Genomic DNA, 16,344 nt, shown 5'->3' on the forward strand with positions numbered 1-16,344 from the left:
GCAGCAGTGGGAATTGATCCCATGCCTCAGCAGAGAATGCAGCCTAAGTCCAGCACTTTAGAATTCTTGGCCATGCCACCACATGGACACTTCTGACTGAAAGCTCACTGTTCTGGATCATATAGTTGAGATTATAGGAAAAAAAATTGTTTTAAATCAATACTTGAAAAAAAGTGTCATGTTAAGTTTTTAAAATACAAAAAGTTAAGGAAGTATAAAAAGGTACAAAATTAGCAGTCAATATTAATAAGAAAGATTTTTTTTTATATTTGATATTCTGTTTAGTGGAGAAAAACGAATTTGACATCAATGACTGTCGTTTTCTCTTGAAAATAATTATGGCAGCAGTGGGATTTGAACACACGCCTCTGAAGAGACTGGAGCCTTAATCCAGCACCTTAGACCGCTCATCCATGCTACCACATGCCTAACTTGACTCCGTAGATCATAGTTTATTATTATACATATCATTTTTAAAGTTTGAGAAGACTCTTGAAATTATAAGAAACTGTTTTAAAATCTAGGGCTGATTATGAACTGTTCAATTTACCAATATTTTATTTTAGCAGCTAAGTGGCCTTAGACCGCTCGGCCATTGTACCACATAGACACTCAGCTCACAGATCTGGGTCATATAACTCAGATTACAGTAAAATAAAAAATTTTTAAATCAATACTTAATAAGAAGAGTCATACCAAAAGTGTTTAAATTATGTACAAAACGTTTTGGAAGGTTAAAATTATGTACAAAACGTTTTGGAAGATTAAAAAAATACATTAATTAACATAAATTATTAATGAAAAAGGATTTTTTTAATTATTGAATTGCTGTTTAGCAGAGAAAAACACTTTGACATCAATGACTTATTTTTTCTTTGGAAAAATAATTATGGTGGCAGTAGGTTTTGTACCAATGCCTCCAAAGAAACTGGAACCTTAATCCAGCACCTTAGACAGTGCTGAATTTTAGCTCATACATCTGGACCATATCGACTAGATATTGAGGAGAAAGGACTTTATTATTATTGATTTTCTTATTAGTGGAGAAAATCACTTTGCCATCTCTGACTGATGTTTTATTAGCAAAATCATGATTGCAGCAGTGGGAATTGATCCCATGCCTCAGCAGAGACTGCAGCCTAAGTACAGCACTTTAGAATTCTTGGCCATACCACCACATGGACACTTCTGACTGAAAGCTCACTGTTCTGGATCATATAGTTGAGATTATAGGAAAAAAAAATTGTTTTAAATCAATACTTAAAAAAAAGTGTCATGTTAAGTGTTTAAAATGCAAAAAGTTAAGGAAGTATAAAAAGATACAAAATTAGCAGCCAATATTAATAAGAAAGATTTTTTTTTATATTTGATTTGCTGTTTAGTGGAGAAAAACGAATTTGACATCAATGACTGTCGTTTTCTCTTGAAAATAATTATGGCAGCAGTGGGATTTGAACACACGCCTCTGAAGAGACTGGAGCCTTAATCCAGCACCTTAGACCGCTCAGCCATGCTACCACATGCCTAACTTGACTCCGTAGATCATAGTTTATTATTATACATATCATTTTTAAAGTTTGAGAAGACTCTTGAAATTATAAGAAACTGTTTTAAAATCTAGGGCAGATTATGAACTGTTCAATTTACCAATATTTTATTTTAGCAGCTTAGTGGCCTTAGACCGCTCGGCCATGGTACCACATGGACACTCTTAGCTCACAGATCTGGGTCATATAGCTCAGTTTACAGTAAAAACATTTTTTTTAAATCAATACTTAAAAAGAAGAGTCATACCAAAAGTGTTTAAATTATGTACAAAACGTTTTGGAAGGTTAAAAAAAGTACATAAATTAACATAAATTATTAATGAGAAAGGATTTTTTTTAATTATTGATTTGCTGTTTAGCAGAGAAAAACACTTTGACGTCAATGACTTATTTTTTCTTAGGAAAAATAATTATGGCGGCAGTAGGTTTTGTACCAATGCCTCCAAAGAAACTGGAACCTTAATCCAGCACCTTAGACAGTGCTGAATTTTAGCTCATACATCTGGACCATATCGACCAGATATTAAGGAGAAAGGACTTTCTTATTATTGATTTTCTTATTAGTGGAGAAAATCACTTTGCCATCTCTGACTGATGCTTTATTAGCAAAATCTTAATTGCAGCAGTGTGAATCTATCCCATGCCTCAGCAGAGACTGGAGCCTAAGTCCAGCACCTTAGAATGCTTGGCCATGCCACCACATGGACACTTCTTACTGAAAGCTCACAGTTCTGGATCATATAGTTGAGATTATAGCAAAAAAAAATTTTTTTTTTTAAATCAATACTTGAAAAAAAGTGTCATGTTAAGTGTTTAAAATACAAAAAGTTAAGGAAGTATAAAAAGGTACAAAATTAGCAGACAATATTAATAAGAAATAATTTTTTATATTTGATTTGCTGTTTAGTGGAAAAAAACGAATTTGACATCAATGACTGTCGTTTTTTCTTGAAAAGAATTATGGCAGCAGTGGGATTTGACCACACGCCTACAAAGAGACTGGAGCCTTAATTCAGAGCCTTAGACTGCTCAGCCATGCTACCACATGCCTAACTTGACTCCGTAGATCATAGTTTATTATTATACATATCATTTTTAAAGTTTGAGAAGACTCTTGAAATTATAAGAAACTGTTTTAAAATCTAGGGCTGATTATGAACTGTTCAATTTACCAATATTTTATTTTAGCAGCTAAGTGGCCTTAGACCGCTCGGCCATTGTACCACATAGACACTCTTAGCTCACAGATCTGGGTCATATAACTCAGATTACAGTAAAATCATTTTTTTTAAATCAATACTTAAAAAGAAGAGTCATACCAAAAGTGTTTAAATTATGTACAAAACGTTTTGGAAGGTTAAAATTATGTACAAAACGTTTTGGAAGATTAAAAAAATACATTAATTAACATAAATTATTAATGAAAAAGGATTTTTTTAATTATTGAATTGCTGTTTAGCAGAGAAAAACACTTTGACATCAATGACTTATTTTTTCTTTGGAAAAATAATTATGGTGGCAGTAGGTTTTGTACCAATGCCTCCAAAGAAACTGGAACCTTAATCCAGCACCTTAGACAGTGCTGAATTTTAGCTCATACATCTGGACCATATCGACCAGATATTGAGGAGAAAGGACTTTATTATTACTGATTTTCTTATTAGTGGAGAAAATCACTTTGCCATCTCTGACTGATGTTTTATTAGCAAAATCTTAATTGCAGCAGTGGGAATCTATCCCATGCCTCAGCAGAGACTGGAGCCTAAGTCCAGCACCTTAGAATGCTTGGCCATGCCACCACATGGACACTTCTTACTGAAAGCTCACAGTTCTGGATCATATAGTTGAGATTATAGCAGAAAATGTTTGTTTTAAATCAATACTTGAAAAAAAGTGTCATGTTAAGTGTTTAAAATACAAAAAGTTAAGGAAGTATAAAAAGGTACAAAATTAGCAGACAATATTAATAAGAAATAATTTTTTTTTATTTGATTTGCTGTTTAGTGGAGAAAAACGAATTTGACATCAATGACTGTCGTTTTCTCTTGAAAAGAATTATGGCAGCAGTGGGATTTGAACACACGTCTCCGAAGAGACTGGAGCCTTAATCCAGAGCCTTAGACCGCTCAGCCATGCTACCACATGCCTAACTTGACTCCGTAGATCATAGTTTATTATTATACATATTATTTCTAAAGTTTGAGAAGACTCTTGAAATTTTAATAAACTGTTTTAAAATCTAGGGCAGATTATGAACTGTTCAATTTACCAATATTTTATTTTAGCAGCTTAGTGGCCTTAGACCGCTCGGCCATGGTACCACATGGACACTCTTAGCTCACAGATCTGGTTCATATTGCTCAGATTACAGTAAAAACATTTTTTTTAAATCAATACTTAAAAAGAAGAGTCATACCAAAAGTGTTTAAATTATGTACAAAACGTTTTGGAAGGTTAAAAAAAGTACATAAATTAACATAAATTATTAATGAGAAAGGATTTTTTCTTTAATTATTGATTTGCTGTTTAGCAGAGAAAAACACTTTGACATCAATGACTTATTATTTCTTAGGAAAAATAATTATGGCGGCAGTAGGTTTTGAACCAATGCCTCCAAAGAAACTGGAACCTTAATCCAGCACTTTAGACAGAGCTGAATTTTAGTTCATGCATCTGGATCATATCAACCAGATATTGAGGAGAAAGGACTTTATTTTTATTGATTTTCTTATTAGTGGAGAAAATCACTTTGCCATCTCTGACTGATGTTTTATTAGCAAAATCATGATTGCAGCAGTGGGAATTGATCCCATGCCTCAGCAGAGACTGGAGCCTAAATCCAGCACCATAGAATGCTTGGCCATGCCACCACATGGACACTTCTGACTGAAAGCTCACAGTTCTGGATCATATAGTTGAGATTATAGCAAAAAAATGTTTGTTTTAAATCAATACTTGAAAAAAAGTGTCATGTTAAGTGTTTAAAATACAAAAAGTTAAGGAAGTATAAAAAGGTACAAAATTAGCAGACAATATTAATAAGAAAGAATTTTTTATATTTGATTTGCTGTTCAGTGGAGAAAAACGAATTTGACATCAATGACTGTCGTTTTCTCTTGAAAAGAACTATGGCAGCAGTGGGATTTGAACACATGTCTCCGAAGAGACTGGATCCTTAATCCAGAGACTTAGACTGCTCAGCCATGCTACCACATGCCCAACTTGACTCCGTAGATCATAGTTTATTATTATACATATTATTTTTAAAGTTTGAGAAGACTCTTGAAATTTTAATAAACTGTTTTAAAATCTAGGGCAGATTATGAACTGTTCAATTTACCAATATTTTATTTTAGCAGCTTAGTGGCCTTAGACCGCTCGGCCATGGTACCACATGGACACTCTTAGCTCACAGATCTGGGTCATATAGCTCAGATTACAGTAAAAACATTTTTTTTTAAATCAATACTTAAAAATAAGTGTCATATCAAAAGTGTTTAAATTATGTACAAAACGTTTTGGAAGATTAAAAAAATACATTAATTAACATAAATTATTAATGAAAAAGGATTTTTTTAATTATTGAATTGCTGTTTAGCAGAGAAAAACACTTTGACATCAATGACTTATTTTTTCTTTGGAAAAATAATTATGGTGGCAGTAGGTTTTGTACCAATGCCTCCAAAGAAACTGGAACCTTAATCCAGCACCTTAGACAGTGCTGAATTTTAGTTCATGCATCTGGATCATATCGACCAGATATTGAGGAGAAAGGACTTTATTATTATTGATTTTTTTATTAGTGGAGAAAATCACTTTACCATCTCTGACTGATGTTTTATTAGCAAAACCATGATTGCAGCAGTGGGAATCGATCCCATGCCTCAGCAGAGACTGGAGCCTAAATCCAGCACCTTAGAATGCTTGGCCATGCCACTACATGGACACTTCTGACTGAAAGCTCACTGTTCTGGATCATATAGTTGAAATTATAAAAAAAAAAATTTGTTTTAAATCAATACTTGAAAAAAAGTGTCATGTTAAGTGTTTAAAATACAAAAAGTTAAGGAAGTATAAAACGGTACAATATTAGCAGACAATATTAATAAGAAATATTTTTTTTATATTTGATTTGCTGTTTAGTGGAGAAAACCGAATTTGACATCAATGACTGTCGTTTTCTCTTGAAAAGAATTATGGCAGCAGTGGGATTTGAACACACGCCTCTGAAGAGACTGGAGCCTTAATCCAGCACCTTAGACCTCTCAGCCATGCTACCACATGCCTAACTTGAGTCCGTAGATCATAGTTTATTATTATACATATTATTTCTAAAGTTTGAGAAGACTCTTGAAATTTGAATAAACTGTTTTAAAATCTAGGGCAGATTATGAACTGTTCAATTTACCAATATTTTATTTTAGCAGCTTAGTGGCCTTAGACCGCTCGGCCATGGTACCACATGGACACTCTTAGCTCACAGATCTGGTTCATATTGCTCAGATTACAGTAAAAACATTTTTTTTAAATCAATACTTAAAAAGAAGAGTCATACCAAAAGTGTTTAAATTATGTACAAAACGTTTTGGAAGGTTAAAAAAAGTACATAAATTAACATAAATTATTAATGAGAAAGGATTTTTTCTTTAATTATTGATTTGCTGTTTAGCAGAGAAAAACACTTTGACGTCAATGACTTATTTTTTCTTAGGAAAAATAATTATGGCGGCAGTAGGTTTTGTACCAATGCCTCCAAAGAAACTGGAACCTTAATCCAGCACTTTAGACAGAGCAGAATTTTAGTTCATGCATCTGGATCATATCGACCAGATATTGAGGAGAAAGGACTTTATTATTATTGATTTTCTTATTAGTGGAGAAAATCACTTTGCCATCTCTGACTGATGTTTTATTAGCAAAATCATGATTGCAGCAGTGGGAATTGATCCCATGCCTCAGCAGAGACTGCAGCCTAAGTCCAGCACTTTAGAATTCTTGGCCATGCCACCACATGGACACTTCTGACTGAAAGCTCACTGTTCTGGATCATATAGTTGAGATTATAGGGAAAAAAATTGTTTTAAATCAATACTTAAAAAAAGTGTCATGTTAAGTGTTTAAAATACAAAAAGTTAAGGAAGTATAAAAAGGTACAAAATTAGCAGTCAATATTAATAATAAAGATTTTTTTTAATATTTGATATTCTGTTTAGTGGAGAAAAACGAATTTGACATCAATGACTGTCGTTTTCTCTTGAAAATAATTATGGCAGCAGTGGGATTTGAACACACGCCTCTGAAGAGACTGGAGCCTTAATCCAGCACCTTAGACTGCTCATCCATGCTACCACATGCCTGACTTGACTCCGTAGATCATAGTTTATTATTATACATATCATTTTTAAAGTTTGAGAAGACTTGAAATTATAAGAAACTGTTTTAAAATCTAGGGCTGATTATGAACTGTTCAATTTACCAATATTTTATTTTAGCAGCTTAGTGGCCTTAGACCGCTCGGCCATGGTACCACATGGACACTCTTAGCTCACAGATCTGGGTCATATAGCTCAGATTACAGTAAAAACATTTTTTTAAATCAATACTTAAAAAGAAGTGTCATATCAAAAGAGTTTAAATTATGTACAAAACATTTTGGAAGGTTAAAAAAAAGTACATAAATTGACATAAAATATTAATGAGAAAGGATTTTTTAAATTATTGATTTGCTGTTTAGCAGAGAAAAACACTTTGACATCAATGACTTATTTTTTCTTTGTAGAAATAATTATGGCGGCAGTAGGTTTTGTACCAATGCATCCAAAGAAACTGGAACCTTAATCCAGCACCTTAGACAGTGCTGAATTTTAGCTCATACATTTGGACCATATCGACCAGATATTGAGGAGAAAGGACTTTATTATTATTGATTTTCTTATTAGTGGAGAAAATCACTTTGCCATCTCTGACTGATGTTTTATTAGCAAAATCTTAATTGCAGCAGTGGGAATCTATCCCATGCCTCAGCAGAGACTGGAGCCTAAGTCCAGCACCTTAGAATGCTTGGCCATGCCACCACATGGACACTTCTGACTGAAAGCTCACAGTTCTGGATCATATAGTTGAGATTATAGCAAAAAAATGTTTGTTTTAAATCAATACTTGAAAAAAAGTGTCATGTTAAGTGTTTAAAATACAAAAAGTTAAGGAAGTATAGAAAGGTACAAAATTAGCAGACAATATTAATAAGAAATAATTTTTTATATTTGATTTGCTGTTTAGTGGAGAAAAACAAATTTGACATCAATGACTGTCGTTTTCTCTTGAAAAGAAATATGGCAGCAGTGGGATTTGAACACACGCCTACGAAGAGACTGGAGCCTTAATCCAGAGCCTTAGACCGCTCAGCCATGCTACCACATGCCTAACTTGACTCCGTAGATCATAGTTTATTATTATACATATTATTTTTAAAGTTTGAGAAGACTCTTGAAATTTTAATAAACTGTTTTAAAATCTAGGGCAGATGATGAACTTTTCAATTTACCAATATTTTATTTTAGCAGCTAAGTGGCCTTAGACCGCTCGGCCATTGTACCACATAGACACTCTTAGCTCACAGATCTGGGTCATATAACTCAGATTACAGTAAAATCATTTTTTTTAAATCAATACTTAAAAAGAAGAGTCATACCAAAAGTGTTTAAATTATGTACAAAACGTTTTGGAAGGTTAAAATTATGTACAAAACGTTTTGGAAGATTAAAAAAATACATTAATTAACATAAATTATTAATGAAAAAGGATTTTTTTAATTATTGAATTGCTGTTTAGCAGAGAAAAACACTTTGACATCAATGACTTATTTTTTCTTTGGAAAAATAATTATGGTGGCAGTAGGTTTTGTACCAATGCCTTCAAAGAAACTGGAACCTTAATCCAGCACCTTAGACAGTGCTGAATTTTAGCTCATACATCTGGACCATATCGACCAGATATTGAGGAGAAAGGACTTTATTATTACTGATTTTCTTATTAGTGGAGAAAATCACTTTGCCATCTCTGACTGATGTTTTATTAGCAAAATCTTAATTGCAGCAGTGGGAATCTATCCCATGCCTCAGCAGAGACTGGAGCCTAAGTCCAGCACCTTAGAATGCTTAGCCATGCCACCACATGGACACTTCTTACTGAAAGCTCACAGTTCTGGATCATATAGTTGAGATTATAGCAAAAAATTTTTGTTTTAAATCAATACTTGAAAAAAAGTGTCATGTTAAGTGTTTAAAATACAAAAAGTTAAGGAAGTATAAAAAGGTACAAAATTAGCAGACAATATTAATAAGAAATAATTTTTTTATATTTGATTTGCTGTTTAGTGGAGAAAAACGAATTTGACATCAATGACTGTCGTTTTCTCTTGAAAAGAATTATGGCAGCAGTGGGATTTGAACACACGTCTCCGAAGAGACTGGAGCCTTAATCCAGAGCCTTAGACCGCTCAGCCATGCTACCACATGCCTAACTTGACTCCGTAGATCATAGTTTATTATTATACATAATATTTTTAAAGTTTGAGAAGACTCTTGAAATTTTAATAAACTGTTTTAAAATCTAGGGCAGATGATGAACTTTTCAATTTACCAATATTTTATTTTAGCAGCTTAGTGGCCTTAGACCGCTCGGCCATGGTACCACATAGACACTCTTAGCTCACAGATCTGGGTCATATAACTCAGATTACAGTAAAATAATTTTTTTTAAATCAATACTTAAAAAGAAGAGTCATACCAAAAGTGTTTAAATTATGTACAAAACGTTTTGGAAGGTTAAAAAAAGTACATAAATTAACATAAATTATTAATGAGAAAGGATTTTTTTAATTATTGATTTGCTGTTTAGCAGAGAAAAACACTTTGACATCAATGACTTATTATTTCTTAGGAAAAATAATTATGGCGGCAGTAGGTTTTGAACCAATGCCTCCAAAGAAACTGGAACCTTAATCCAGCACTTTAGACAGAGCTGAATTTTAGTTCATGCATCTGGATCATATCAACCAGATATTGAGGAGAAAGGACTTTATTATTATTGATTTTCTTATTAGTGGAGAAAATCACTTTGCCATCTCTGACTGATGTTTTATTAGCAAAATCATGATTGCAGCAGTGGGAATTGATCCCATGCCTCAGCAGAGACTGGAGCCTAAGTCCAGCACCATAGAATGCTTGGCCATGCCACCACATGGACACTTCTTACTGAAAGCTCACAGTTCTGGATCATATAGTTGAGATTATAGCAAAAAAATGTTTGTTTTAAATCAATACTTGAAAAAAAGTGTCATGTTAAGTGTTTAAAATACAAAAAGTTAAGGAAGTATAAAACGGTACAAAATTAGCAGACAATATTAATAAAAAAAAATGTTTTATATTTGATTTGCTGTTTAGTGGAGAAAACCGAATTTGACATCAATGACTGTCGTTTTCTCTTGAAAAGAATTACGGCAGCAGTTGGATTTGAACACACGCCTCTGAAGAGACTGGAGCCTTAACCCAGCACCTTAGACCGCTCAGCCATGCTACCACATGCCTAACTTGACTCCGTAGATCATAGTTTATTATTATACATATTATTTCTAAAGTTTGAGAAGACTTCTGAAATTTTAATAAACTATTTTAAAATCTAGGGCAGATGATGAACTTTTCAATTTGCCAATATTTTATTTTAGCAGCTTAGTGGCCTTGGACCGCTCGGCCATGGTACCACATGGACACTCTTAGCTCACAGATCTGGGTCATATAGCTCAGATTACAGTAAAACATTTTTTTAAATCAATACTTAAAAAGAAGAGTCATACCAAAAGTGTTTAAATTATGTTCAAAACGTTTTGGAAGGTTAAAAAAAGTACATAAATTAACATAAATTATTAATGAGAAAGGATTTTTTTTTATTATTGATTTGCTGTTTAGCAGAGAAAAACACTTTGACATCAATGACTTATTTTTTCTTAGGAAAAATAATTATGGCGGCAGTAGGTTTTGTACCAATGCCTCCAAAGAAACTGGAACCTTAATCCAGCACTTTAGACAGTGCTGAATTTCAGCTCATGCATCTGGACCATATCGACTAGATATTGAGAAGAAAGGACTTTATTATTATTGATTTTCTTATTAGTGGAGAAAATCACTTTGCCATCTCTGACTGATGTTTTATTAGCAAAATCATGATTGCAGCAGTGGGAATTGATCCCATGCCTCAGCAGAGACTGCAGCCTAAGTACAGCACTCTAGAATTCTTGGCCATACCACCACATGGACACTTCTGACTGAAAACTCACTGTTCTGGATCATATAGTTGAGATTATAGGAAAAAAAAATTTTGTTTTAAATCAATACTTGAAAAAAAGTGTCATGTTAAGTGTTTAAAATACAAAAAGTTAAGGAAGTATAAAAAGATACAAAATTAGCAGCCAATATTAATAAGAAAGATTTTTTTTATATTTGATTTGCTGTTTAGTGGAGAAAAACGAATTTGACATCAATGACTGTCGTTTTCTCTTGAAAATAATTATGGCAGCAGTGGGATTTGAACACACACCTCTGAAGAGACTGGAGCCTTAATCCAGCACCTTAGACCGCTCAGCCATGCTACCACATGCCTAACTTGACTCCGTAGATCATAGTTTATTATTATACATATCATTTTTAAAGTTTGAGAAGACTCTTGAAATTATAAGAAACTGTTTTAAAATCTAGGGCAGATTATGAACTGTTCAATTTACCAATATTTTATTTTAGCATCTTAGTGGCCTTAGACCGCTCGGCCATGGTACCACATGGACACTCTTAGCTTACAGATCTGGGTCATATAGCTCAGATTACAGTAAAAACATTTTTTTTAAATCAATACTTAAAAAGAAGAGTCATACCAAAAGTGTTTAAATTATGTACAAAACGTTTTGGAAGGTTAAAAAAAGTACATAAATTAACATAAATTATTAATGAGAAAGGATTTTTTTTAATTATTGATTTGCTGTTTAGCAGAGAAAAACACTTTGACGTCAATGACTTATTTTTTCTTAGGAAAAATAATTATGGCGGCAGTAGGTTTTGTACCAATGCCTCCAAAGAAACTGGAACCTTAATCCAGCACCTTAGACAGTGCTGAATTTTAGCTCATACATCTGGACCATATCGACCAGATATTAAGGAGAAAGGACTTTATTATTATTGATTTTCTTATTAGTGGAGAAAATCACTTTGCCATCTCTGACTGATGCTTTATTAGCAAAATCATAATTGCAGCAGTGGGAATCTATCCCATGCCTCAGCAGAGACTGGAGCCTAAGTCCAGCACCTAAGAATGCTTGGCCATGCCACCACATGGACACTTCTGACTGAAAGCTCACAGTTCTGGATCATATAGTTGAGATTATAGCAAAAAAATGTTTGTTTTAAATCAATACTTGAAAAAAAGTGTCATGTTAAGTGTTTAAAATACAAAAAGTTAAGGAAGTATAAAAAGGTACAAAATTAGCAGACAATATTAATAAGAAATAATTGTTTATATTTGATTTGCTGTTTAGTGGAAAAAAAACGAATTTGACATCAATGACTGTCGTTTTTTCTTGAAAAGAATTATGGCAGCAGTGGGATTTGACCACACGCCTACAAAGAGACTGGAGCCTTAATTCAGAGCCTTAGACTGCTCAGCCATGCTACCACATGCCTAACTTGACTCCGTAGATCACAGTTTATTATTATACATATTATTTTTAAAGTTTGAGAAGACTTGAAATTTTAATAAACTGTTTTAAAATCTAGGGCAGATGATGAACTTTTCAACTTACCAATATTTTATTTTAGCAGCTTAGTGGCCTTATACCGCTCGGCCATGGTACCACATGGACACTCTTAGCTCACAGATCTGGGTCATATAACTCAGATTACAGTAAAATCATTTTTTTTAAATCAATACTTAAAAAGAAGAGTCATTACAAAAGTGTTTAAATTATGTACAAAATGTTTGGAAGGTTAAAAAAAGTACATAAATTAACATAAATTATTAATGAGAAAGGATTTTTTTAATTATTGATTTGCTGTTTAGCGGAGAAATACACTTTGACATCAATGACTTATTATTTCTTAGGAAAAATAATTATGGCGGCAGTAGGTTTTGAACCAATGCCTCCAAAGAAACTGGAACCTTAATCCAGCACTTTAGACAGAGCTGAATTTTAGTTCATGCATCTGGATCATATCGACCAGATATTGAGGAGAAAGGACTTTATTATTATTGATTTTCTTATTAGTGGAGAAAATCACTTTGCCATCTCTGACTGATGTTTTATTAGCAAAATCATGATTGCAGCAGTGGGAATTGATCCCATGCCTCAGCAGAGACTGCAGCCTAAGTCCAGCACTTTAGAATTCTTGGCCATGCCACCACATGGACACTTCTGACTGAAAGCTCACTGTTCTGGATCATATAGTTGAGATTATAGGGAAAAAAATTGTTTTAAATCAATACTTGAAAAAAAGTGTCATGTTAAGTTTTTAAAATACAAAAAGTTAAGGAAGTATAAAAAGGTACAAAATTAGCAGTCAATATTAATAAGAAAGATTTTTTTTTATATTTGATATTCTGTTTAGTGGAGAAAAACGAATTTGACATCAATGACTGTCGTTTTCTCTTGAAAATAATTATGGCAGCAGTGGGATTTGAACACACGCCTCTGAAGAGACTGGAGCCTTAATCCAGCACCTTAGACCGCTCATCCATGCTACCACATGCCTAACTTGACTCCGTAGATCATAGTTTATTATTATACATATCATTTTTAAAGTTTGAGAAGACTCTTGAAATTATAAGAAACTGTTTTAAAATCTAGGGCTGATTATGAACTGTTCAATTTACCAATATTTTATTTTAGCAGCTAAGTGGCCTTAGACCGCTCGGCCATTGTACCACATAGACACTCAGCTCACAGATCTGGGTCATATAACTCAGATTACAGTAAAATAAAAAATTTTTAAATCAATACTTAATAAGAAGAGTCATACCAAAAGTGTTTAAATTATGTACAAAACGTTTTGGAAGGTTAAAATTATGTACAAAACGTTTTGGAAGATTAAAAAAATACATTAATTAACATAAATTATTAATGAAAAAGGATTTTTTTAATTATTGAATTGCTGTTTAGCAGAGAAAAACACTTTGACATCAATGACTTATTTTTTCTTTGGAAAAATAATTATGGTGGCAGTAGGTTTTGTACCAATGCCTCCAAAGAAACTGGAACCTTAATCCAGCACCTTAGACAGTGCTGAATTTTAGCTCATACATCTGGACCATATCGACTAGATATTGAGGAGAAAGGACTTTATTATTATTGATTTTCTTATTAGTGGAGAAAATCACTTTGCCATCTCTGACTGATGTTTTATTAGCAAAATCATGATTGCAGCAGTGGGAATTGATCCCATGCCTCAGCAGAGACTGCAGCCTAAGTACAGCACTTTAGAATTCTTGGCCATACCACCACATGGACACTTCTGACTAAAAGCTCACTGTTCTGGATCATATAGTTGAGATTATAGGAAAAAAAAATTGTTTTAAATCAATACTTGAAAAAAAGTGTCATGTTAAGTGTTTAAAATACAAAAAGTTAAGGAAGTATAAAAAGATACAAAATTAGCAGCCAATATTAATAAGAAAGATTTTTTTTTATATTTGATTTGCTGTTTAGTGGAGAAAAACGAATTTGACATCAATGACTGTCGTTTTCTCTTGAAAATAATTATGGCAGCAGTGGGATTTGAACACACGCCTCTGAAGAGACTGGAGCCTTAATCCAGCACCTTAGACCGCTCAGCCATGCTACCACATGCCTAACTTGACTCCGTAGATCATAGTTTATTATTATACATATCATTTTTAAAGTTTGAGAAGACTCTTGAAATTATAAGAAACTGTTTTAAAATCTAGGGCAGATTATGAACTGTTCAATTTACCAATATTTTATTTTAGCAGCTTAGTGGCCTTAGACCGCTCGGCCATGGTACCACATGGACACTCTTAGCTTACAGATCTGGGTCATATAGCTCAGATTACAGTAAAAACATTTTTTTTAAATCAATACTTAAAAAGAAGAGTCATACCAAAAGTGTTTAAATTATGTACAAAACGTTTTGGAAGGTTAAAAAAAGTACATAAATTAACATAAATTATTAATGAGAAAGGATTTTTTTTAATTATTGATTTGCTGTTTAGCAGAGAAAAGCACTTTGACGTCAATGACTTATTTTTTCTTAGGAAAAATAATTATGGCGGCAGTAGGTTTTGTACCAATGCCTCCAAAGAAACTGGAACCTTAATCCAGCACCTTAGACAGTGCTGAATTTTAGCTCATACATCTGGACCATATCGACCAGATATTAAGGAGAAAGGACTTTATTATTATTGATTTTCTTATTAGTGGAGAAAATCACTTTGCCATCTCTGACTGATGCTTTATTAGCAAAATCTTAATTGCAGCAGTGTGAATCTATCCCATGCCTCAGCAGAGACTGGAGCCTAAGTCCAGCACCTTAGAATGCTTGGCCATGCCACCACATGGACACTTCTTACTGAAAGCTCACAGTTCTGGATCATATAGTTGAGATTATAGCAAAAAAATGTTTGTTTTAAATCAATACTTGAAAAAAAGTGTCATGTTAAGTGTTTAAAATACAAAAAGTTAAGGAAGTATAAAAAGGTACAAAATTAGCAGACAATATTAATAAGAAATAATTTTTTATATTTGATTTGCTGTTTAGTGGAAAAAAACGAATTTGACATCAATGACTGTCGTTTTTTCTTGAAAAGAATTATGGCAGCAGTGGGATTTGACCACACGCCTACAAAGAGACTGGAGCCTTAATTCAGAGCCTTAGACTGCTCAGCCATGCTACCACATGCCTAACTTGACTCCGTAGATCATAGTTTATTATTATACATATCATTTTTAAAGTTTGAGAAGACTCTTGAAATTATAAGAAACTGTTTTAAAATCTAGGGCTGATTATGAACTGTTCAATTTACCAATATTTTATTTTAGCAGCTAAGTGGCCTTAGACCGCTCGGCCATTGTACCACATAGACACTCTTAGCTCACAGATCTGGGTCATATAACTCAGATTACAGTAAAATCATTTTTTTAAAATCAATACTTAAAAAGAAGAGTCATACCAAAAGTGTTTAAATTATGTACAAAACGTTTTGGAAGGTTAAAATTATGTACAAAACGTTTTGGAAGATTAAAAAAATACATTAATTAACATAAATTATTAATGAAAAAGGATTTTTTTAATTATTGAATTGCTGTTTAGCAGAGAAAAACACTTTGACATCAATGACTTATTTTTTCTTTGGAAAAATAATTATGGTGGCAGTAGGTTTTGTACCAATGCCTCCAAAGAAACTGGAACCTTAATCCAGCACCTTAGACAGTGCTGAATTTTAGCTCATACATCTGGACCATATCGACCAGATATTGAGGAGAAAGGACTTTATTATTACTGATTTTCTTATTAGTGGAGAAAATCACTTTGCCATCTCTGACTGATGTTTTATTAGCAAAATCTTAATTGCAGCAGTGGGAATCTATCCCATGCCTCAGCAGAGACTGGAGCCTAAGTCCAGCACCTTAGAATGCTTGGCCATGCCACCACATGGACACTTCTTACTGAAAGCTCACAGTTCTGGATCATATAGTTGAGATTATAGCAGAAAATGTTTGTTTTAAATCAATACTTGAAAA

General features: G+C 33.1%; 6 non-coding genes across 6 annotated transcripts; all 6 read right to left on the reverse strand.

Annotated features, from left to right (window-relative positions):
* Positions 1–1,436: 1,436 nt before the first annotated feature.
* Positions 1,437–1,518, reverse strand: TRNAL-AAG (transfer RNA leucine (anticodon AAG)). Its single transcript has one exon. It is a non-coding gene; the product is annotated as a tRNA-Leu (tRNA).
* Positions 1,519–3,605: 2,087 nt separating this feature from the next.
* TRNAL-AAG (transfer RNA leucine (anticodon AAG)) lies at positions 3,606–3,687 on the reverse strand. The gene has a single exon. It is a non-coding gene; the product is annotated as a tRNA-Leu (tRNA).
* Positions 3,688–5,744: 2,057 nt separating this feature from the next.
* Positions 5,745–5,826, reverse strand: TRNAL-AAG (transfer RNA leucine (anticodon AAG)). The gene has a single exon. It is a non-coding gene; the product is annotated as a tRNA-Leu (tRNA).
* Positions 5,827–8,977: 3,151 nt separating this feature from the next.
* Positions 8,978–9,059, reverse strand: TRNAL-AAG (transfer RNA leucine (anticodon AAG)). The gene has a single exon. It is a non-coding gene; the product is annotated as a tRNA-Leu (tRNA).
* Positions 9,060–11,114: 2,055 nt separating this feature from the next.
* TRNAL-AAG (transfer RNA leucine (anticodon AAG)) lies at positions 11,115–11,196 on the reverse strand. Its single transcript has one exon. It is a non-coding gene; the product is annotated as a tRNA-Leu (tRNA).
* Positions 11,197–14,346: 3,150 nt separating this feature from the next.
* TRNAL-AAG (transfer RNA leucine (anticodon AAG)) lies at positions 14,347–14,428 on the reverse strand. Its single transcript has one exon. It is a non-coding gene; the product is annotated as a tRNA-Leu (tRNA).
* Between the last annotated feature and the right edge of the window lie 1,916 nt (positions 14,429–16,344).

The sequence above is a fragment of the Pseudophryne corroboree genome, chromosome 3, assembly GCF_028390025.1.
Source record: "Pseudophryne corroboree isolate aPseCor3 chromosome 3, aPseCor3.hap2, whole genome shotgun sequence".
NCBI classification, from domain to species: Eukaryota; Metazoa; Chordata; class Amphibia; order Anura; family Myobatrachidae; genus Pseudophryne; species Pseudophryne corroboree.